General features: G+C 49.6%; 1 protein-coding gene across 3 annotated transcripts in view; it reads left to right on the top strand.

Moving 5' to 3' along the window:
- Positions 1 to 24728, top strand: part of PLXNA4 (plexin A4) — a 667362-nt gene that overhangs the window by 151928 nt on the left and 490706 nt on the right. The window lies entirely within an intron of this gene.

The raw sequence follows: 24728 nt of genomic DNA, 5'->3' as shown, positions 1-24728 counted from the left end.
ATCATCATAAGGTGGCTGACAAAAAATGGAGGTCAGGGATTGCTCTAGGGTTAGCATCAGAGAAGGAACAGCCTAAAGGGGCAGGATCTCTGGGGAAGTCATGGACATCATCTCAACGTAGGCTGGCAGGGAGATGAGTAGGCAGTTTGTCTCTTCATAGCGCTGAGGTTTTGTATTGAAGCCCATCACGTTTAATTCAGAAGTCTTATAGTGCCATGTGAATATGGGATAGGAGCTTAGGTGGCAGTTGAGGAGACTGCTGGGCCTGTTTTTAAATTAGTCCATAGAAAATCTAACAGACGTTGCTCCTGTGAGTGAAGTACTAGCCTATATGTGGCTTGAACTGTCTGTGTGCGACTGGCTGCAGTAATCTGGCTGCAGAAGATCACACCTGGGACCTGTAGCATATAAGGTGTTGAAATGGATCTTTAATGGCCCACAGCTGGGCAGATTGTTACCAGTACCAGTGAAAATTCGGATTCAGTTTGCTCAATGCACAGCAGTTTGTTGGAGAAAGAATTATACAAGCAGTAAAAGGTTATATAATACGTCTTCCTAATAAGCCTCAATTCCCCCAAGCATAAACCCTCAGTAACTATGCTAGCCTTACACAGTATCCTGAGTGGCAAACAAAGCAGATATAGCTACCAGTCCTAGATGGAGACTTCTCTTCTCGTCTCGTCTCTTCTCTTCCCCTCTCAGCTACTTGGTCTGTCAATGTCTCCCAAAGCAGGGTCTTGGTTACCCTGAGGCCTTCTGGTTCAAAAGTCTCTCATACCAGGGCCTTGGCTACTCTGAGACTGTGTCTTACAGCATCACAAACCTCTTCAGATGTTAACTAACTATCTCTGCTTTGCATTTATACCTTTTGTTCTCAAAGGAGTGACATGTCCCAGAAATATGCCCAGTGGGCATTCCGTTACTGGTTTTTCTTAATTAATATTTTAGAAAAGACTGCAGAGCAGGCAGAGACCAAAGATCAGGTGATGTTTACCCTCTTATCAATCATTCACTTGAAGTCTTAGCGTGGTGACATCCCAAAAGGGTCATTTTGACCCGGGTCAGCCTGTACCAAGCCCACTGATCGCATGTGTTACTGCGTGAGTTGGTCATCGGCTGATATGTTTCCAAAGTTTCAAGTTGAAACACACACATGGATGGAGGCTCAATAAGCCATTCAAGTGCAATTTCAGCACTTTCAGTAAATTCCATATCAACTATCTGATACTAAGAGAATCCTGCTCCCATAATCCTCTAGTAAATTCAGATGTACCAAGCCATACCAAACTCAGGTTCCCCACATTCATTCATATCAATCACAACAATTCATAACAGTTTGGCACCGTTCCAACAGAAGGCACATGTTCCTAGTGCCTGAGCTAAGGGAGAAAGTAGCAAGCTGTTATGCTTGATTCAGGGCCAGCTACAAGGAGATATGATCTAAGGGCCTGATCCAAAGCCTACTGGAGTCAAGGGGAATCTTTCCATTGGATCAGTCCCTATAAAAATTAGCCGCTGTACTACACTTGCTGTTTCCGGTGGGTTTTAGTCTCCAGTGGGCGTTAACTGACAATTGAATGGTAAAAGTAGCCAAAGCAAATTAGGAACCTGGATCACTCACTCAGTGGGTCAGCGGGGGCTGGGAGAGTGCTGGGGAAGTAGGGCACTTGGTCCCAGGGAGAGAGGAAGTGATGCATCGTGTTACTCAGTGGCAGATTTTCCAGGGAGGTCAAGGAGCAGCAGTGATGGGGAGGGTGACGCCTCTTGGTTCTCAGCTGGCAGAGTGAGTGCTTACAGTGTGAAGATCAGAGGGTGAGATGGTTGGGGTGGGGGAGAAGGTGTGTGTCAAAGTGTGTGGAGGATAAACTGGACCAGTGGAGGCTGAAGAGGGATGGAAGGGGGTGAGGCTCTGTTTTTTTACCCCCCTGCTTCCCTTGGGGTAGGAACTGGCGGGGGGATGCGTCATAGATATCAATCCAACTTCCAAATGACAGGTTGCGAAAATCCCCATGCACACTCGCTGTGAGCGATTGAGATTAGCTAAATCCCTCACGTGAACTGGAACTCTAGGGGTGGATTGGACCGTGCACCTTGTTGCGATGGATCATTTTGAGAGCAGTCCTTGTTTTCGCTCCTCCCTCCTCCCACTTTTGAGGAAACACTGCCACACAAAAACCACTTTTACCGTCCCAATGTACGTGCACCAATGCAGCTGGGAGCTCTCTAGTATCGCTGCCCTAAGCCGATGGGAGAGAGCTCTCCTGTTGACTTAATTAATCCACCCTCAGTGAGCGGTGATAGTTATGTCAGTGGGTGGAACTCTCCTGGCCACACAGCGTTGTCCACTCCAGAGCTTAGGTCAGTGTAACTACGGTCGCCCGGGGGGCGGAGTGTGGCTTATTCACACCCCGGGCGACATAAAATTATACCAACCTATGTGGTGGTGTAAGTGTTTGAAGAGGGTAGATTTACCAGCTGTCTCCTCCCACCCCCACACTGATCCAGCCTTTATGTTGAGAGCCTGTCAGAAGGAAGCAGCAAAAGTCCAGCAGCACCAAAGCCTCTGCTTTTTCCCAGTGGCATGTCAAGCACTGGCTCAACTCAGCGAACAGTTTCTAACGGGACTGAGCTGCAGAGTTGCAGCAGAAACAAACAATTCCAGCTAGTCCAATTAACTCTGATCAAGAATCATCATTATAATAAAACTACCTCCATTCTTATATGTACAACCCAAGATGACAGGACAATATGTGCTTGGTGGGCTTGTCTGAAAATACTAAATATCTGCAGCAAAATGACTTCTGTTCTGACCAGGTTTGGGCTGCATTCATCACTGGCAGTCACCCTGTGTGATTGCATAGCCAGACAAGCCACCAATGACTGTTTTCGGAGCATGCTTTGGATTTCTCACTTAATTGTTCTCCTAATGCTTGGGAACCCAAGACTGTTTTGAAAGGCACATGTGTATTGTGTAAGTGTGTGTGGTGTCTGCATCCTGGAATATGTGAGTATGTTTTGTGTTGTGTTGACAGTGTGTGTTGTGTATTTGTGTTTTTATCATAAGGGCTATTTTTGAGTCTATTTGAATGTGTTGCTCCAACTGTGTTGTTTGTCTGTCTTTAGGAGGTGTGTGTATATGGGGATGTTGGTGCTTGCATATGCATATAGATGAATGTTGTTGTGACTCCATATTGTTTGTGTGTAAATGGGGATGCATGTGTATAGGAATGTGTATGTTTAGGTGGTGCATGTGTATGGATATGTGTTGTGACACATGTTGATATGGATGTGTGTTGCTGTTCTTGTATTTACAAAGGGGGGGGGGAATGTAGTGCGTGTGTCTGTTTAAAAAAAAAAAAAGAAAAGGCCTGTGAGACCTCCAGTCCGACCTGAGACTAGAATGGTGCAAGAGTGCTCTCTCATACCATTCTTCTGCTGACTTAAAAAGCCAGCTTGATGTGTCCCTCCCCAGCTTTCTCCCAGAACCCCATACCAGGCTGGGAAGGAGAGAGGGACCTGCTGTGAAAGTTAATTATATATATTCCAGTGGCTTTTCCTTAGTGTTGCTCCAGTTGACCTTGACTGAACCTGTTGCTTTTACAAAAATGAGAACCATTTCCCATCTGAAGCGGGGAGGTTGGTGCTTGTCATTTTTTCCAGGGATGATCCCTTAGCGTCTCCCTCCCACTATCTTTCTGGAATCAGTGAATGGAGAGGAGCAAGTCAAGGGACCAGGGCAGGCCCCACTGAGTACACCAGGCATATTGAGACAGACGAATAAGGGAGCTGCAGTGGTCTACGCAAGGCTTCGTGGCCTGTTATCCTCAACAGGCCCTGCCTTCGTGTCTCTCTCCCTGCTCCCAGGATTGGTGATGTTATCTGACTAGCTCGCTAGATTTTCACCTTGCCTCAGCTGACACTTGGTTATCGGCTGGAGATAAAGAAATAAAAAGCACGTACATCTTCAACCAGGGCTGCCCGAGAGGCGAAGCCCGTGTACTCAAGTAATGGCCCAGGGAATACAGAATGCCAGCTACATGCTTCACTACATAATAATGCCATTGTTTGAGCCATTCTGATTGAGAGCAGCAGCGGCAGCTAATTTCTGTTGATCTAGCATCTGATGCATCCCCGTTGGCTCCTGTTCTTCGAGCCAGACTTGGGCTGAAGGTGTATCCCAGGCTTTAATTCTTCATCAGATACTGCACTTCTACGAGATTAACTGAGGCTGAATACCCACAATCAGCAGATTGAAATCTAGACAGGGATTCTGCCCCCAGTCCCTATCTGCTGCTGTGGTGGCTTACAGAAGCCATAAAGAGCCAACAAGGAGCTGGAGGAGAATTTCTCCCAGTGCAGGTACTGCTCGGGGCCACAATAAACAGGCTTGTATTGTCCCTCCTGTAAGCCCTGCTAGAGACTGTAGGCTGAGGGAGCAGCCAGGATGAGTGTGGGCAGGACCAGCACTAGGGGTTTTAGCGCCCTAGGCGCACGGCAATTTCGCCGCCCTGCGCGCTGCTTCCGTGGCTCTGGTGGAGCTGCCGCAGTCGTGCCTGCGGGAGGTCCACCAGAGCCGCGCAAGCAGCCGACCGTCCACCGGAGCCCCTGCCGCCCCCTCCAGCAAAACGCCGCCCACCAATAATCCTGGCGCCCTAGGCGATTGCCTAGGGTGCCTAAATGCAAGCGCCAGCCCTGAGTGTGGGTGATGTCAAAGCACAGAAGGGGACTCTAACTTCTCTGTAGTCTGGACTCTGTAGCCCCTGGGAGGCTGGTGTACATTAGAGAAGTGTCTGGCTGTTCCCATTTACTCTTGCGGCTGCACTGGCCCCAGGAGCAGCCCAGAAACCCCAGGCTCAAAGCCACCTTTGCCCCTAGCCCTCTCCCCAGAGCTCAGCCCCCTAGAGGCACAGCCCAGAATCTCAGCACTGGAAACTAGGGAACGCAGTCAGAGATCAAGATGTCCTATTAAGGCACCCAGAGTAGTTCTTCTCCTCTGAGTCAGTGCGAGATTGTTCTGAACATTTGTGTTCTGTCTAGTCTGGCTTTATGTGGCTAACATGACAGGGTTTCCACCTCTTCCATGCTGGGAAGTTACTTCACTGAGTAAGACTATCCACAGATTCTTAGGTCATACAGATAGCGCAAGGCTTCTTCTAAACATCTCAGGTGGGAATCATCAGATATTCTTTCCGGAGTCCTTTTCTTAAGGTGACCGAATGTCCCGATTTTATAGGGACAGTCTGGATTTTGGGGTCTTTTTCTTATATAGGCTCCTATTACCCCCACTCCCGTCCCGATTTTTCACATTTGCTGTCTGGTCACCCTACTTTTTCTCCCGCTTTCCTGCTTTGCTACTTATTTCATCTGAGCCTTGACACACTCTTATTCCAGCCGGTGGAATGCTGGGTTAGCTTTTCAGTCAGCTAGGGAAAAGGAGAGGTATGTTAGAGGGCAACCAATTTATTTGTTTATTATTCTGAGAGTAGGGTCCTCTGGGTTCCTTAGCTACACATGTCGCTGGCATAATAACCCTATTGGAAAACAGGGACAGATGGGTATGTAGCTTTAACGCAGGCTTGCACAGTGTGTTAGATAGATTTCATTCAATTTTCTATATGTAGAAAACAGCAGAGACCACTTAAAATTGTTTTCACAGATCAAGAGAGCTGAGGTATTTGAGGCGCTGTGTCTGCTGAGAGAGGGAGGGGGTGTGTGTGTGAGAGAGAGAGTGAGTGTATGTATGGGGATGTTCCCTGAGATGAAAAGTTGGTCTGGTCAGAGCAGCACACATGTGAAGAAGCTCTAAAGGACATACGATTTGGTAATGTTCCACTGATGCCAGTTGGCATCTAGGAGGAACAATGCATTGCGACAGTTAGTCTGTTGGTTCCTGGGCATAGACTGATCACTAGCTTGGGGCAGGAAGACATTTCCATGAGACGTGTATTATAACACAATTATGTACATTATGGGTATGCTGAGAGGTTGTCTTCCCGTGAAACATTTGGCACTGGTTGCTGTGAGATAGGATACCAGCCTAGAAGGCTAATTGCCCTGTTTCAGTGTGGCAGTTCATAAGTATTCTATCTCACCTTAGGCAATAGGTTTCAATCTATGATCACTCAATTCCTCTTCAATCCTGACGTGGGGTTGGATTTCTGCTAAAACCCCAGAACCACCACCATCACTACAACAGAATGTCCCACTGTAAGGGTCACAGCAGTACATCTCTTTGTCTTTGATACTTTTCACACACTGATCATGGTTCTTTGTCAGGATGCAGACATTCCCATGTGGTTTTGTGGGAAGTGAACACGTGAAAATATTTTTGAAGCAAAGCCACAAATTGTTTAGTTTTCACAAAAACACAGTTATCTGGGGTCACGCCAATGGTATGCATTATTCTCCATGGCCCTATGCCTTCTCATCAGCCAGTGATAATAGGAGTTCTTCTTCGAGTGATTGCTCATATCCATTCCAGTTAGGTGTACGCGCCGCGCGTGCACATTCGTCGGAAAACTTTTACCCTAGCAACTCAGTGGGCCGGCAGGTCGCCCCCTAGAGTGGCGCCACCATGGCGCTCCATATATACTCCTGCCGGCCCACCCGCTCCTCAGTTCCTTCTTACCGCCCGTGTCGGTCGTTGGAACAGTGGAGCGCGGCTTAGCTGACCTCCACTTCCCTAGCTACTCGTTTTCTCGTATATAATTATGCAGTTATAACCCTTTTATATATATATTTGTATGGTTATACGTGTTTTCTTTGCTAACATGGTTAGTTTAGTTAGCGGGGTTCAGGAAGTAGCCCCTTCCATGAGCCCAGTGCCGGAGCCATGCATGGCTCACCGGGTTTTACAAGGGGCCCGGCCTGCCAGAAGCCGCGGCCGAAGAGAGATCTACATGACTCGTGTTTGAAGTGCCTCAGGGAATCACACTTGACAGATAAGTGCCCCATTTGCAAGGCTTTTAAGCCGAGAACAAAAAGGTGCGGGACTTTCACTTACCCCTCCACCTTGGACGCCGAGCGATGTTCAAGCGGCGGGCAGAAGCGCCTCCTCGGCACCGGACCCCGCCGTTACTATCAAGGCCTTTCGGCACCGACCGTCGCCGGCACCGATGTCGACTCGGCACCGCTCCCTTCTTCCGAGGTCGAGAGAGCCTACGATTCCTGCTGGTGCCTGGCGGCTCCCCAGCACGCGCCGTGGTTGAGCCCCCTGCTCCCGCTGCTTCCGTGCCACCTGCATCGCAGCCAGAGAGCTCGCCTAAGTTGCGTTACCCGGCACCGACACCTGCAGAGGCACCGATGACTTCGGCTCCGTCGATTCCAGTCCCCCAGGACCACGGAATCCGGTGCCTGGCAGCTCCCCGGCTCGCGCCGTGGTAGAGCTTACTGCTCCTGCTGCTTCTGTGCCAACTGCACCACAGCTAGAGAGCTCGTCTAAGATGGCTCGCCCGGCACCGACGACGTCGGCACCGTCGATCCCGGTCCCACGAGGGCCGTAGAATCCGGTGCCTGACGGCTCCCCGGCGCGCGCCGTGGTTGAGCTACTGCTCCTGCTGCTTCCGTGCCAGCGGCACCGCAGCCAGAGAGCTCGTCTAAGTCGGATCGCCCGGCGCCGACACCTGCTACGGCACCGATGACGTCGTCACCGTCGATCCCGGTCCCACAAGGGCCGTAGAATCCGGTGCCTGACGGCTCCCCGGCACGCGCCGTGCTTGAGCGTATTGCTCCTGCTGCTTCCGTGCCAGTGGCACCGCAGCCAGAGGGCTCGTCTAAGTCGGATCGCCCGGCACCGGCACCTGCTGCGGCACCGATGACGTCGGCACCGTCGATCCCGGTCCCACAAGGGCCGTAGAATCCGGTGCCTGACGGCTCCCCGGCACGTGCCGTGGTCGAGCTACTGCTCCTGCTGCTTCCGTGCCAACGGCACCGCAGCCAGAGAGCTCGTCTACGTCGGATCGCCCGGCACCGACACCTGCTGCGGCACCGATGACGTCGGCACCGTCGATCCCCGGTCCCGCAAGGGCCGTAGAATCCGGTGCCTGACGGCTCCCCGGCACGCGCCGTGGTCGAGCTAATGCTCCGGCTGCTTCCGTGCCAAAGGCACCGCAGCCAGAGGGCTAGTCTAAGTCGGATCGCCCGGCACCGACACCTGCTGCGGCACCGATGACGTCGGCACCGTCAATCCCGGTCCCGCAAGGGCCATAGAATCCGGTGCCTGACGGCTCCCCGGCACGCGCCGTGGTTGAGCTCCTGCTCCGGCTGCTTCCATGCCAACAGCACCGCAGCCAGAGGGCTAGTCTAAGTCGGATTGCCCGGCACAGACGCCTCTGAGGCACCGACAACATCGGCACCGTCGATTCCAGTCCCACAAGGGCTATCGAATCCGGTGCCCGACGGCTCCCCGGCACGCGCCGTGGTTGAGCGTATTACTCCCGCTGCTTCAGTGCTGACGGCACCGCAGCCAGACAGCTTATCTAACTCGGATCGCCCGGCACCGACACCTACCGAAGCTCTGATGACCTCGGTACCGTGGATCCCGGTCCCACGAGGGCCGTCGAATCCGGTGCCTGACAGCTCCCCAGTACGCACTGTGGTTGAGCCTGCTGTTCCCTTCACGCCGGAGATGTTACCAACGGCGAGGGCTCTCAGTGCCATGACAGAGTCAGTGCTGCCTGACCCGGGCACCGCCGGTACGGGTAATACAGTCTCTTCAGGTGACTGTCCCCTGTCAGCACAGCAGAGCGGCACCGTTCATGATCACGGCCCCGCAGACACTCCAAGTCCTGTCGGCACGCCGGACACCACTGGCAGTCCCGGTGCTGTTTTCCTCGGTACTGGTCACACTCGCTGCACTGGTCGGTATCCCGTTCGCCGACCCGCTATCGGCACCGTTCCGACCTCTGGCACCGGGGCAGGTACCTTGACTCCTGTAGCCCTTCTCCGAGCCTCGAGATCTCGGTCGACCTCCCGACACCGTTCTGGTTGCGGGTCTGGATCTCGTTCCAGGTACCGATACGCCTCCCGATGCCGGTCCCCGGTGCCGAGTTGGGCAAGGTCCGAGTGAGTCAAAGACTCTGCCTGTGCCTTCTTTTAGTACCTCCATGGCCATCCGGACACGCATCCGTGTCATCCCATATGCGCAGATTTTATGCTCAGGACCACGATCCTGATATGATGGCCAGCGGGCGCCAGCCCCGAAGCAGAAAGAGGCTTGGCGAATGAACAGGCTTGGCCGCCAGGTGTACTCTGCAGGGGCCCTGCAGCTCGGGGTAGCAAAGCAACAAGCCTTGCTTAGCTGCGATAATTATAGCACCTGAGTGAAGGAGTTTCTCCCTCAAAACTTCCACCTGGAGTTCGCTGCCGTCTTGGAGGACGGGGGGAAAGAAGGTTCCCAGAGCGTCCCTCCAGGCCTCGTTGGACGCAGCAGACTCTGCGGCCGGCACTCTGGCCTTGAGTGTCACCGTGAGGTGCATTTCATGGCTTCAGGTTTTAAACCTCCGGCCGGAGCTGCGGTATGCCATTCAGGATTTACCCTTTGTTGGTAAAGGCATCTTCGCGGCAGAAACAGCCCCAGACTGCGAAGTCTGGTGGGCAATAGGGTCCTAATGCGTCTCAGCATGTATACGCCAGCGACAAAACGCAGGCCTTTCTGGCCCCAGCCGCCATACTCTGTGCCTAGCCAGAGGCAGAACTCTGGCAAACGGCAGGGCCAAGGTGGTCGCAGACGAACGTCAGGACCCCTAGAGAGCCAAAGTCAAGGTCCCTCGCAATTACCACTGGGACCAAAGACGGACCTTCCAAGGTTCACCTGAGGGCGGTGTACCAGTCGCAGGACGGGATCCCGATCCCGCTTTCTCCTGGCATGGCCCCAGTTACTTTCAGATCGCTGGGTCCTGCACACGATGGAGCATAGGTACCACCTTGAATTTGCTCCAGCCCTGTCCCACTTCAGCGGACGAAAGGGGTAAGGGGTTTTACCTCCGTTATGCCCTAGTCCCCCACTCGAACACAGGTCTCAGACCTTCTTGGTCCTGCACGGACTCAAACGGGTTAGGATAAGGTTGGAGTTCTGTATGGTATCCCTGGGAATCATTATTCCATCCTTGCCTCCTGGGGGCTACTGTGCCGCCCTGGATATGAAGCACGCGTACTTTCGCAATGCCATCTTCCCTCCGCACGGGAGATGCCTCCGCTCTATAGCCAACTGTCAATACTCCCGGTTTACGGCCATAGTCGCCGCCTACCGTCGCTGATGTCGGATATGCGTTTTTCCGTATCTGGACGATTCGCTTATCCACGGAGACTCTGAGACACAAACCACTCAGCGCGTGGGCATCGCCACGGTCTTATTCACAGGTCAAGGCCTGCTGTTTATTATAGAGCAATCCACTCTGGTCCCCACGCAGAGGTTGGGCTCCCTAGGGGCTATCCTGGTCTCCTACCTAGCCGGAGCCTGCTTATCGCAACTGAGATTTTAGGCGATGGCAACAATCATCTGAGGTCTGAAGGCTTTCCCAACGACCTGAGCTCGTTCTTGTCTCAGTCTCCTGGGTCCATGGTTGCCCGCAAGTTTGTAACCAAACACGCCAAGCTCCGCCTCCGTCCTCTCCAAGTCCGGCTCACTGCCCCTGACGGCGGACGCCTCATCTCTCTGCTCGAGTGTTCATAGTCACCTCTGAGCTTAAGGCCTTTGGTCTTCTAGGGAGCTGGCATTCCTCCTCAATGCCCCAAAAATTGAGAGTAGTCCGCCTGGCATGCCAGGGGTTCCAGCGGCAGCTGCGAGGCCGTTGTATCTCGGTGTTTACAGCCAACACAACGACCAGGTGCTTCATAAGTATTCAGGGGGGACATAGTCCCCCCCCCTTTTTTTTGTCAGGAGGCCATCCATTTCCGGGTCTTTGGCATGGCCCACTCGATGGAGCTGGCGACGTCCTTTCTCCCAGGCGTTTGGAACGTCCTAACTCTTTGCCTCAGCAGGTCTTTCCTGCCTTACGAGTAATCACTCTGCCCCATGTGAGGCGTCCCGCTTTCCGGAAGTGGAGATGTTTCCTCACACAGACCTGTTCGCTCACTGCGAGAGCAGGAAATGCCAGGTGTTCTGCTCCTTCCAAGATCTCTCCTCGGAATCGATCTTGGACGCATTCCTGATGCCGTGGAAAGGCCAACTGCATTATGCCTTCCCACTGTTCCCACTGGTTCATTAGGTCCTGCTCAAACTCCGCAGGGGCAGAGCGTGCATCAGCATGATCACTCCAGAATGGTCCAGGCAGCGCTGACATACCACGTTACTCAGCCTGTCAGCCCAGACCTCATCACTCAGGGCAACGACAGGCTTCGTCACTCGGACCTGCAGCCTCTTCGCCTCACGGTGGCTGCTGTGTACCTGAGTCGGGGTGACAGGCAGCCTTCCACCCGGTCGACGTACCGGGCCAGGTGGAAGCGTTTCTTTTACAGCTGCAATACGCTCGATCTTGCTCCTGCTGAGGTCTCGATCCCCTCTGTTTGGCCTGCCTCTGGCCTTCAGCGGCAGGACCTGGCGGTATCAGCGCTGAGGATACACTCGGCAGCCATCTCTACCTTCCAGCAGGCTAAGATGGACGTTCAGTGTTCTCACGCTCTATGGGTTCGAGGTCCCTCAAGGGCTTGGAGCGCTTGCACCCTCGGGTGCGCCGCCCAGCCCCGACCTGGGACCTCAACCTAGTCTTGGCCAGACGGGTCTCTGAGACCAGAGCTCTTACGGGGGTTCCGCCGTACACTAGGTTTCACAATGACAAGGTGCAGTTATGACCGCACCCGGCTTTCCTCCCTAAGGTGGTTTTGGCTTTTCATGTTACCCACAGTTCAACGCAATGGGCACAACCGTTGCACTCCTTGGACATCTGTGGAGTGCTCGCATTATATTGTGCTGACAGAACCATTTCCTAAGGTGCCCCAGCTCTATCCCGGTAGCGGGCCAAAGGGAGGGCTTGCTTGTTCTCCTCTCAGAGGATCTCATCTGGGGTGATGGCGGACATCCCCACTTGTTATGATTTGGCTCATATTTCCCCAAGCCACATCAACGTGCATTCTACCAGGGCTCAGGCTTCATCTGCCGCCTTGCTGGCTCGTGTTTCTACACACGAGATCTGTCGCGAAGCTCCATTGGTCCTCGGTCCATACCTTTGCTTTGCAGTATGCCCTGGTTCAGCAGTCAAGAGAGGCTGTAGCCTCTGGCTCAGCAGTTTTATTCTGCCACATTTCACTCCGACCCCACCGCCTTTGTAAGGCTTGGGATTCACCTAACTGGAATGGATATGAGCAATCACTCGAAGAAGAAAAGACGGTTACTCACCTTTGTAACTGTTGTTCTTCGAGATGTGTTGCTCATATCCATTCCACACCCGCCCTCCTTCCCCACTGTCGGAGTAGCCGGCAAGAAGGAACTGAGGAGCGGGTGGGCCGGCAGGAGTATATATGGAGCGCCATGGTGGCGCCACTCTAGGGGGCGACCTGCCGGCCCACTGAGTTGCTAGGGTAAAAGTTTTCCGACGAATGTGCACGCGCGGCGCGTACACCTAACTGGAATGGATATGAGCAACACATCTCGAAGAACAACAGTTACAAAGGTGAGTAACCGTCTTTTCTTCAAAACATCAGGTATCCTGAAACCTGATTGTCTGAGCCTGGGAGGCATAATGCTTTATAATCACCACTGTTGTTTAGCCCTGTTCCTGTGAAAGTCCTCCATTCCCATAGAAGGGATTTTTTTTTCTTTTTTTTTTTTTAACCCGGAACTTCATGTTATCAAACATAATTTACCCTGTAGGACAGAAGGAATTTTTGAAGAGTAACAACTGTTATGATACCTTAGATCAACATTCCATGCTTTGCATCCAAAGTGCTTTATACTTCACCCACCTCAGTCACATGGTATTCTAGTCCCTAATTGGAAGACACTTATCTTAGCTCTCACCCAGAACGAATTTTGTTTTCTCATGCAACCCATTTAGCTTAGTTATTAGTCAGATCTCACTCACAGGCTTGATGGTTGCTTTCTGCAAACTTTCAGACGAGCAAATCACCGCTTGCAGGAATGGTCATAGAAAGCAAATTATAAAGGGCATCAAATGTAAGTGAAGCAAAGTTCAATGCAGAAGTTGCCAACATGTCAATAACTTTTCTCACTCTTCGCCCACCTGTGGGGTGGAACATGACCCTTTATTTAACAGCACAATTCGGAGCAAGATGTAGCTATAGAACTTACTTATCCCTGCTACGGTAGCATCTGAGCACTTCCTAGCCTTTAACAGGGCTGCCCAGAGGGGGTGGAGGGGCAAGTGGGGCAATTCGCCCTGGGCCTCGGCCCCGCAGGGGCCCCCATGAGAATATAGTATTCTATAGCATTGCAACTTTTTTTTATGGAAGGGACCCCTGAAATTGCTTTGCCCCAGGCCCCCTGAATCCTCTGGGTGGCCCTGGTCTTTAAAGTATTTCTTCTCACTATCCCTCTGTATTATTAACCTCATTTTACAGAGGGGGAACTGAGGCACAGAGAGAGACTAAGTGACTTGCCTGAGGTCTCATATCATACGAAGTGTATGGCAGAACCCATAATTAAACACAAGTCTCTTGAGTTCTAAGCTAGCAGCCTAACCACTAGCTCATCCTTCCTCTCAAATTCAAAGCTCAAAAATTCAAACAATTCCAGCTAAAGCTATTCTGTTTCCTTGGAACTGCACGGTAACATCCATTGTACACTGCAGAGAAGATCCTCTCAGAAAACCAGTGGCGGCTTAGTTTTCCTTAGCAGTCGCCACTGTATTTAAAGTATGTGACAAGCTCTTTAGTGGTGCTAACAACATAATGTAAAAAGAAATTAATCCATCTGCTAAACCTCAACATGTCATCAGATAGTTATCAGCACCGTATAATCGCCTCCTTTTATTATATTAAAAATAACTCGGCTTGCACTATAGCTGAACTAATAACAATGTGTTGTTCCTACAATATTTCACATCTCTGAGTTAAAACACCCAATGATCTGCCAAAAGCAGATTTTTTTTTGGATGGGGAAGATTGTTTTTCTTTTTAAAGTATGGTTTGTTTCGGTTTTCATGAGTGTGTGTCCGGGTTTTTTTAGACATTATTGTCTTGAGCAGTTTAAGATTATTTTAAAATTCAGGCAGCCCTACTTACTGCAATTCTCAGAGATCACAGATTAGCTGCAGGGAGTTTTGAGTTTAGAAGAAGCTAATTTATTTTAGTTCTTTCTCAGAGTATTGACATATATCCAGTATTTAAAACCCATGAAAGGGTTAATTTGGAGAGACAGCCTGCTCTCAATATTTGCTAGGTCATTGTCCCTCCCTCAGAATATGAATCAGTAAGGGTTATGATGGTGTAATAGAGAGGTTGTGTAGTCTAATGAATCAAGCATTGGACTTGTACTCAGGAGACCTGTTTTCTATTTCCCACCTCTATTACTAGTGATCTTGGTCAAGTCACTTCCTCACTCTCTGCCTCGGTTTCCCTACCTGTACAATGGGGCTAATGATACCCACCTCCTTTGTAAAGTGCTTTGAGATCTACTGATGATAAGAATTAGGGATGAAGATGATTATTGTCTTGTTTGATTGGCCATAAGTGCTGTCACTCTATATCATGTGTGGGTGGAGTTCTGGGAAAACCTGATCTATCCTCTTCCAGTTTGCTCATTTAGTTTGAATTAAGCTGAGCAGAATGAAGACACTCTTAAATAAGAAGTTGTCATTTTGGTTATTCCCTTCCAGACACTGTAAGTTATCCCAGCAACCCAGCAGGGGGAAGCTCGTTAGATTCTTCCGTTATTTCCGACCTTTTTTATTTAAACCACTTTCCTTCACCTCCTTAATTCAAGCCACTGGGCCATGAAGAACCAGCAAATATCACTGCCTGCTATGCTATTGTACTGAACAGCTCCATCTGTAATCAGGTCCACATTGTGGTAGGCACTGGGCAAACACAGAGTGACAGAGTCCCTGCCCTGAAAAGCCTACCCTCTAAATGGAGAACGCAAACAAAGGGAGTAGTATAATCCCCATTTTACAAAGGGGAAAACTGAGGCCTAGCAGGAGAGTAAATAACTTTCCCAGCATCACCAGGGGATGTCTGTGGTAGAACCAGGAACCAAACCCATATCTTCTGAACCATAATGTGGTGCCTTAACCATGAGCCCATCCTTCTCTTGGTACTTAATAATATGAGTGTTTCTTTCTCTAGCACCTTTCTTTGCAGGTGAGGAACCCCCGTCCCCTTTAAATGACGAATGAATTTAGTCCCAACACCCTTTTCTCTTCATACCCACAGCACCGCACATTTGGCCAACTATGTTATGTTCTGGTGGATTTATTGTTTGGGTTTCCCAAAAGATTAAGCCTGAGGCCACTACCAGAGGCAAGATTCCACTCTTGAAGGATACTTGGTTCAACGTGGCATGCCTCTTGTATCTCTGCTAGCAGTGCTTATGCTGATCATGGTTTATGGCCCACTGGCTATTCCTTAACTGAGAAGGCACCAGGAATAATCTCCATTGGGCGGGAGAAGGGAGAAGGAGCATTGAGGTGAAGCGCCTGAAAGGGAATGCAAAATGACAGGTCAAGTGCAGGCAGGGAACTCCTCACAGGCTGAGCTAAGTGGTGCTAATATGGTAATTGCAAAAGGTTTGGATTTCTCCAAGTCAGCTCTGTTTAATGATTCCTGTGCAGAGCAATTCCACTCGCGGGAAGAAAGGTCCATTGCTGGGGTAGGCTAGATACGGCCATGTGATCCTTTCTACCGGGTTCTCTCTTCTCCCTCCTGTGAGACTCCACAGCAAAGAATTTGAGCCACTTCTTTCTCTGTACTTGAAGAGCCCCCTGGAAAAGGGGTTTTCAATCAGCCTTTTTTAAAACACCAAAGTATGGTGGAGTTCCCAGCAGGGCTTTAAAATCCCAGCTCCAAAGGTTCAATGCGTCTGGGCTGAGAAGTCAGCAAGTGAAGGGGATTGAGTTGGATACTCTCACAAGGCCCTGTTAAGTCTTGTACACATTGGGGATTTCACCTATGGATGGCCAGCCCCTGGTGCGGCCGCACTAGTGCCCAGAAACCCATCCAGTACCCTATGCACTAGACCATCCTCTCTGCCCAGTGAACTCCTGGTACAGCCCAGCCAGTGCAAACCCCTGATGTAAATGATGTAAAGAGCTATGCAAACCAAGCAGGGGTGCTCCCACTGACGCAAATAATGGCTCTGTTTATGTACAGTCGGGGTTTGTGTTGGTTGTGGCTCACCCAGCCCTAATGCCAAGGAAAGAGAGTGACTGATGGGGGGAACTAAACAAACACAAACTTTGGCTGAACAATACTTTTTCCTATAAGAGCCCAGTATTCCGCTGTGAGTAGTAATCATTAGCACTTCCATGAAGCTCCAGTCTTTGGAGCTTGGTACGGACTTTCATTAGCCTTTCCAGCTGCTCTGGAAAGTAGGAGGAGGATATCCCCTCTGGTTGGCAGGGGACAATGAGCTAAATGGTGAGTTCCATTCTGGTTCTTGTGACTCTAGTGCTTTGCTGGGAACTCGGCAGCTTCCTTTGCCATGCCTAGGGATGGTAGTTTTTTTACCTTGGGGGTAGGAGTGAAACGTAGTCTGGAAGATTGAGCATGGAGTGGGGTGTTCTGTTCAGGACATACACAGAGAGAAGTTAGATTAAAAACGTAAATACTCTTGTTGGAAGGTAGTTGCAGCCTAACGCTATTTTATTTCTTAGAACTCAGAATTATAACACACAAGTGCACAAAAGCAGAGAGAGAGGAGACAGGCTGCTCCCTAACTACCCCCTCTCCCCTCCCTTTGCTTTAAGCTGGCTCTTACCAAATTAACTCTGATTGCACGCTTCCCTCCAGACCCTCTTATTCTGCAAGCAGGACCAGAAAATAATCCTGCTCTGAAAGTAATAACTTGCCATTCCAATGCATTCTTCAATACACCACAATGGGAAACAAAAACTGTACTTAACAGATGGCAATGGGCAAATTGCTGTCTCGCTCTGTACCTCAGTTTCCCCTTCTATAACATGAGGATGCTGTTACAAACCTCTATGTCTCACAGGGGTGTCTGGGGGATTCATTCATATTTACAGCCCCTTTTGAAAAAAAGGGTAAAGCTCTAGACTTGGGCTAAACATTCTGGATCACTGATTTCTTGGTCTCTGCAGATGGCAGAAGAGACGCTATTACCTTGAAACAGTAGATCATCTGCTGCTTTGCTGTGGGTTTGCCTTTTGCAAATGAGCCAGGTGCTCTGGCTGGCAAGAGTGGCACTGGGAGGACCTCTCTTTTTTTGTGGGTGGGGATGTCAGCAGTGGGCAGGGAGGTAATAACAGGCAGGAATTCCCTGTGTTCCCAGGCGGTGGGTGTCGGAAAGGGTCAGGCAGTGGTGCACTCAGAGTTCAAAGTTCCCCTCGCTCTCCCTACAATAATGACAGAGCTCCCTGATACCCTGCCCCTACTCTCTCCCCACTTGGCTTTTTTTCCCCACGCTCATTCTCTTGTGGCTGGAAAAGCCCTTTGGCGGAATGCTGAGGGATGCTGTGAGCCCGCCAAGCAGCAGCAAAGCCCCTGATAGCAGCAGGCCCAGCTGGCGCTCAGCCCCTTTCTGAATTTAGCCTGAGGAGTTGATCTCCATGGATAATGCATTGCAAAGTGCTAAAGCGGGGCTTTCAGCTCAGCACAGAGTGGAAATCTGCCCCTGCCCTCTCTTCTGACGGGGACGCTTGCAGAGTAGTCAGGTCTTAGGAGATTGTGATGGGTAAATTGGCAAGGAGGGAGGGGGAAGAATTTTGTAGTAATTCAGTTTAGCAAATAGACTGTTGCATCCTCTGGGAAAAGCATGTTATTCTCTCGTCGAGGCCAGGAGAGCAAGAGCATTGAATTGATTTGTGAGGGTAAATATGCCGCAGATCAGGCTTTTGGAAGCATGCTTCTCAATCACCTTGTGCGGCTCCACAGTGCACTGCAAGGAGGCTAATCCCTTTTCCATAGCTGAATTAACCCTTCCCCTCTCCTGTTTCCCATGCTTCTTGAGAAGAGAGGTTGTGATATTTTTTTTTCCCTTTCCCCTTTCAAGTTTGCCTGGTACGAATGATTTACCTTGCAATGGCAAATTCATCCTTTAACTCTTTAATTACCAGGATGACCCATACCGGTGGGCAAACTTTGAGTCATTCAACTGTGTTATAAACCTTCTATGCCCAGTATGAGTGATGATCCATATCTGACTTCATTCATTGGGATCACTGGGCTTTTACACAGCATAAATGTGTATTGGGAGGTGGGTAGAGGGGCATTGCACCCAGCATCAGTCCTTGGAGGTTTATTACAGATAAGCACTGACGTGTTGGTGTGTGTGCACCTGGAGCGCCTCTTCCCTGTTGTCTGCTGCCCAGTGCAAAAAGGGGCATGGTTATATATCCAGGCATGCACTTTCAGTCCCAGATGACTTACTTTAGATTTAAAGATGGTAGTGGTGGAGAGAACAACGAAGGCCTCCATGAATGAGAGCACAGTGTGTGTGTTCTGTATCTAATAGACTGCAGCAGTTCGAAGAACAAAATGGCTGCTCGCTGGAATTTTTCAAAAGCACCGATGTGACTTAGGTTGACACATCCCATTAAAAGTTACTTCAAAGTTAATTTAATTAAAATAATTAAAATTAATTATATTGAAAGTTAATGGGAGGTGAATCCTAAATCACTTAGGCTCTTGAAAATCCCACTTGCTGTGTCTGTAGACCAGCAGAGTTCTTAAAAATTTAAAGATACAATACACTGAAAAGAGGCATCACACTTTGAAATAGAGCTGCTTGAAAATTCTCCAATAAACCATTTTTCCATTGGAAAATACAATTTCATCTAAATCGAAACTTTCCATGCAACTGTTGATTTTGACAAAATTTTGTTTAGAAAAAGGATTTGAAAAGTGTTTAGGTAATGTTGACATTTTTGGAACAAAACAGTTCAACTTTCTGTCTTGAGATAATTTTCATTACAAAATTTATTTTCTATTGTATAATGGAGATAAATGTTAGGTCAAAATCTAAATAAAAAATTAATTTTATCAAAAGGAAATGTTTTGTCCCAAAATAATGGTTTTTTTTGGAAAATTTCATTAAATGGGAAATCTGGAAATTGGACATTTCATAACAAAAACAAATATCGAAATCGCAGAATTTCTTGTGAAACAGAAATTCTGGTTCCCATGCAGCTCTGCTTTCAATTTGCATACAGAAGAGGCTGTTCCTTTTCCTCTTTGGGTTGACCAACTGCATCCACAGTGCTAATTCTCCCCCTCTTTTGCACTTACAGCAACAATGATCAAATTCACAGTCCATCTATTCAGCAGGGGTGTAGCCATGGGTAGGCTGGGTGGGCCATGGCCTACTTTCCTAGCATCCAGGCCCACCCAAATCCACAGTGAGGACTCCTGGACCCCGGCTCACTGTCCGGCCATGTCCCTCTCCTTGGTCTCAGGCCTCGGTCTCTGGCCCCATTTGGGGGTGTGCATTGTGAGGCCAGGTCACAGCCAGTGGTGGATTAACCATTGGGACAATGGGGCCATACCCAGCGGCCCTTGCCACTTGGGGACCCCAGAAAAATGGGTGCCCTGTGCCCTGACCCGCTATGCCCACCCAGTGCTCATCCCAGGGAGTGGGGTTGGGGTGCAGGGGCTTGCCACGCTCTGCCACCCACCTGACAGTGGAGCAGGGCAGGTCCCTGCACCGCAACCCTGCTCCCTGGCAGGAGGATGGGGGGCAGTAGGGGGAAATGAAGGTGGAAAGGGTGGCCTAGGGCTCCACAAAACCATAATCTGCCTCTGGCACTGGCGCTCCCCTCGCCCCCCATCATTGCCCGCCCACCCAAAAGCTGGGGCCCACCCAGTTTTCCTGTCCTAGCTATGCCACTGCTGTGCAGCTGCCAGATTATGTATGTCTCCTTGTGCCCTCTTGCAGAGAGGAATGGCTCAGTGTCGTAAAATGTTTCCAGAAGAATGATCAGAGATCTGAGCTCTATTTTTCATAAAAAGTATAAAGGGCTCCAAGATACTATCAAGATCTTTCAGCTTTTCTTTTCCTTCCTGTGCAGCTTTTCAAGTGGCCTGTGTATCTCTGAGCCATTTACAAGTTGAAGGAGGAAGTGCAGCTCTTTAAAGGAGGACAGGGCTGCGCTTTGCCATAATTACAGCAACATGGACAATATTCTCTTCGTATACGCTCATTATAAGTTCTTTATAAACACATAGAAACCAACGCTCAGATTTCTGTCCGATCTCCATGGGAAATTAGGGCCGTCTCATCTCACAAACGCTTTCTCAAACACAGAGGAAGGCCATGTCATCTTCATTATTGTTCCGTCTTAGAACGTGTATGTTGGAAAACTGGGGCGTGATTGTCTCCTTGAATATACTGCTGTAAATTAGGAGCAGTTCTACTGGAGTTACTGGAGCTCTTCAGGGGTCAAATGTAAGTCAAAGGAGAATCAACTCCATGCTTCTGAAAGGAAGCAGATGTTTGTAGAGTGATGTATTGGGCCTGATACTGCTCTCATTGAAGGCAAAGGTAAAATCCCATTGACTTTAATGAGGGCAGGATTGGGACCAATATTCTGCGCCATTTATTGGAGGAAAAGAATGAGTGGAAATCTAGTGTTGATCATATTTTAAACTTGAACAAGGGTATGATTTGTATCCAAGATCAGTAATGAGCAGAGGGGGACTTGGGTCAGACCATTCAAATCAAGATTCACATTACATGTGGGCCGGTTAAGAGCTGGCTTTGCAGTTCAAACCAGTGTCTAACATGAAAGAAACCCTAGTTGGTGTGCAAGGGTCTGTTTAAATCCAACCCTTCCCCCATCCTGTTTGAAAAGAAATAACAATAAAAAAGACAGACAAGAATTATTTATGAAATTGCTACCAGCCTCCCCCATTTGTCTTACACCGTAACAAACCCTGAATGCTGGGTCTAATGGCCCTTTTGAGAAATATCCCACCCTGTCCCAATTCTGGGGACTAAGGGCCGAATCCAAAGCGTATTGAAGTCAATAGGAGTCTTTGCTTTGCCTTAAGTGGGTTTTGATCAGGCCCTAAATAGCTGGTATTCATATCCCAGTAATTATTCGGCATTATTTACTCTTAATTAGCATCACCATAGATCACTCTGTGTGTGTGTGTGTGTGTCTGTGTGTTTGTCAGTCCAGTGATGCCCATAAGTGAGCCTCTTTGTCCCCTACATAGGTTGCTGTCTGTTTCTCCAGGGTGGGACAATCTGTTTAATGGAAGCCAAGCTGGAGACCCAGCCGCCACCTCAATTAATCTGTAACCCAGGTCAGCCCCGGCAAGGTAAAAGGTCGGGGCAGGTGCAGTGTCGGGAGCCTCTTTAGCCTGTCTCTTAAGTGCGCTGACCTCTGGAGCTGAGGTCACTCATTGTTTGACGGATGCCCCCTCACTGCTGCCGGCTGATGGGAACCTGTGCGTCTCCATGGAGGTTTCAGCTAAAGCTCTGCTCAGCCTGGTTCGTTGCTGCTGACAGACCAGAGTGAGCCTCCGCTGTGAACTTGGCTGAGGCCCCTTATGGTGACAACAGGGGCTTATACAGGCCAAGGGGGGTGAGCTGCATGTGCAGGAGAGGTTTCTAAACACATGCAGAGAACATGCAATGCTCATGTAAACAGAATAGGATATTGGGACCCAGTCCTGGCTTTCTCATGCACTAGCCTCCACCCTTGGGGAATCCATGGGGTTGAGTGTGGAAGTAACGCAGATCTGAGCCATTATTTTGTCGGGTATCTTTCCCACACACTGTACTCCACTCCCAAAATGCTTTAGAGAGTGAAACTTCCCCCCACTGCACCTCGGTCTGAGACTTACACCAGAATCCCATTGACACAAGCCCTGTGTCATGGCAGGTTAGAAAATAGTTTGCTCTGCTATTTCATCTCACACGTGGGGACTCCAAAGAGCTTAAGACATCAGTAAATTTAACCTCAGAAGCTCAATGACTAGAGGCAGAGAAGTGTCATCATTACAGCTGGTTGGAATATATAGAATTTCTTTTTCCTACGCAAAATTATGGCTTTTCATCCCCACCTCCTTCCCCAAAAAGTTTTGGCTTTTTTGATACAATTGAGCTTTTCAAGAAATCAGACACTTCCCACCAAAATGTTTTCCACTGGAAAAAAGTTTTAGTGGAAATTTTTAACCAGCCCTCATTTTACAAATGAGGGAAACTGAGGCACAGAGGCACCATGACTTGCCTACGCTCATGCGGCAAACCAGGGAATAGATCCAGGAATGCTGACCAGAGCTGTGTATGACTTTCTGAAGGAACCAAGAGACACCAAGGGATGGTGAGGATGGTATAAAAGCCTAGACTGGTGGAGCAGGTAGAAAACCCCAGCTCTGCAGGAGCAGGCTTGAAATCAGATCAGAATCCAAACTTCAGCATCTATGGCTTCAGCTCACTGGAGAGAGAGAGTCCAGCTCTGATATGAACCTGGGTCCCAGTTTGGGCCCGTCTCTAAGTTAAATCTACAGTCACAAACCCCAAACTCCGGCTAGGCTGGTGAGAATCATGAATGCTCTGCAACAGCCTGTGCTGATATACAGAACACGGTGGTAGCCATGCAGTCACTACTATGTGATTTCAGTTGGGCTTTGATCCAAAGCCCGGGAAATCTCCATCCAAGCTGCCCAGTTCTGCTAAGAATTGTTATGCTCATTTCAATACCAAACTCCCAGTCGCGGGGTGTGTGTCTCGGAGCTTGAGTGGGAATGTTGACACTGCTTTTTTTAGCAGGGATGTAGCCATGTAGCATTAGTGGCAAGACGGGCACACCACAATTCACACCACTCCATCCAGAGTTTCATTAAACTGCAGCCCTACCTACAATCCCTCTCTCTCCAAGTGCTTAATATTCTGCCTGTTGTGGTTGTCAGGGGGGTTGATGCAGTGGATGAATCACCCCATCTGTCACCAGCAGTGGATGCTGCTGACTGCCGTTTGCTCACTGCTGCTTCCTTTGGTTTCCTTTACGGCGCTGATACTCATGAACGTACTGCTGATTGTTTTGTCTGCCTTGGTCCCTGCGTATCATGTGAACTGGAGGTTTAGCACGGGGAAGGAGGGTTAATAGGCTACTTCTTGGATAGGCCTCAGTAACAGAAATAAACTTTAACTCTTGAGATAAGTGCCTATGTGCTGTCAAACACAGTGAGCAAGGGCAAAGGCTGGGTAGCACAGGATGCCTGTGTTCTGTTCCAAGGTCTGCCGGGGGGTGTGACTGCTCTTGAGCCTCAGTTTCTCCATCTGTAATCTGTAGATGAGACCTAAGTTCCCTCTAAGCTGTGCGGCCGTGCAGTAGGCTAACAAGGGCCACCCAGGCACACAGTGGGGAGAGACGCACTAAGGCTCACCTGTAGCCAGGAGAGCCGGGGGGAGTCCTCTCTCTCCGCTGCAACCCGGAGCAGATTGCACCCCAAACTCTTCATCCCCACCCCACAGTCCTTACCCCCAGCCAGAGCCCTCACTCCCCGGCACCCCAACCCTCTGCCCCAGCCCTGAGTCCCCTCTCACACTCCAAATCCCTTGGCTCCACCCCTGCCGCATATCACATCTATATGGTGCACGTAACAAAATTCATTCCGCACATGGACGTAAAAAATTAGAGGAAACATTGGATAAAACTAATCTCACCTGGTACGAGGATCAGTTTGTTAATGTTTCTAATGCACTTTTGGATCCTCCGATGAAAAATACTAGATGAGTGTTAATGTATTACGAGCACTTAACAAAGCTCCAAGGGGGCTCCTTGGGTCTCAGGGAGGGCCCTCATGGGATTCTCTGTGGTAGACATCATCGGTTTGTTGACTGGATGGGATAGCGAGGTGGGGATATGAACCAAACCTTTTTGAATTTCACCCATGTTCACAAACTTGAGTCATTTTTCCTTTGATCCCAGTTGCTTTGCCTGTCTGTCTCCTACCCACAACATGCTCTTTGCTACCGGGGGTAGGATCTTTGAAACCCACATATTATGCCAAATTGGGAGGATGGTAACTATCAGTGTACATCAGCCCCGGTAATGTTGTACTGGCTATGTAGAGAGCATTCCTCTGCATGTGGCCTTTCACCCGGTTGTAGGTGTAACCCTTCTTGGCAGCAACAAGGGCCGGGTTCAGTATCCAGGGGTTCCGTTTCAGTAACACAATGCATAACTGGCTCGAGCCCCCACCCAGTGACCTGGGACACTCACATATCACACCCCCCTGGGCGCCTCTAGGAGGCAATACTTCCCCTCTCACAAGCACGGAGTCTGAGTGTGGCAAAATCTTTTTAATAAAGGAAGGAATCAATGCGGCATCCCATTGGAGAAACACCACAAACAAGGTTATAACACAAACCATAAACAAAACCCACCTCCAAGTACGTTTGACACTGTCCTTTTTCCCCTTATGGTTTTAAGTCCAATCACCCCAAAGTCCAACAACCCAAAAGTCTCTGGTCAATGCCACCCCAGAGTTCGAGAGTTTATCTGTAGAGGTCCCCCCCGCAGCCTGGGTAGAAAGGGGCACCTTACGTGGTCCAGGGCCAACTGCCCTGCCTCTCCGTGGGTTCTGCTTCCGCCTTCTCCACGAACTGCTCCGCTTCACCAGCCGCTCCACTCTGCTCCTCCAGC

The sequence above is a fragment of the Gopherus evgoodei genome, chromosome 1 (genome assembly GCF_007399415.2).
Source record: "Gopherus evgoodei ecotype Sinaloan lineage chromosome 1, rGopEvg1_v1.p, whole genome shotgun sequence".
Classification (NCBI taxonomy): domain Eukaryota; kingdom Metazoa; phylum Chordata; order Testudines; family Testudinidae; genus Gopherus; species Gopherus evgoodei.
Note: the sequence above shows the minus strand (reverse complement) of the source record. Positions and strands in the feature narration are given on the sequence as shown.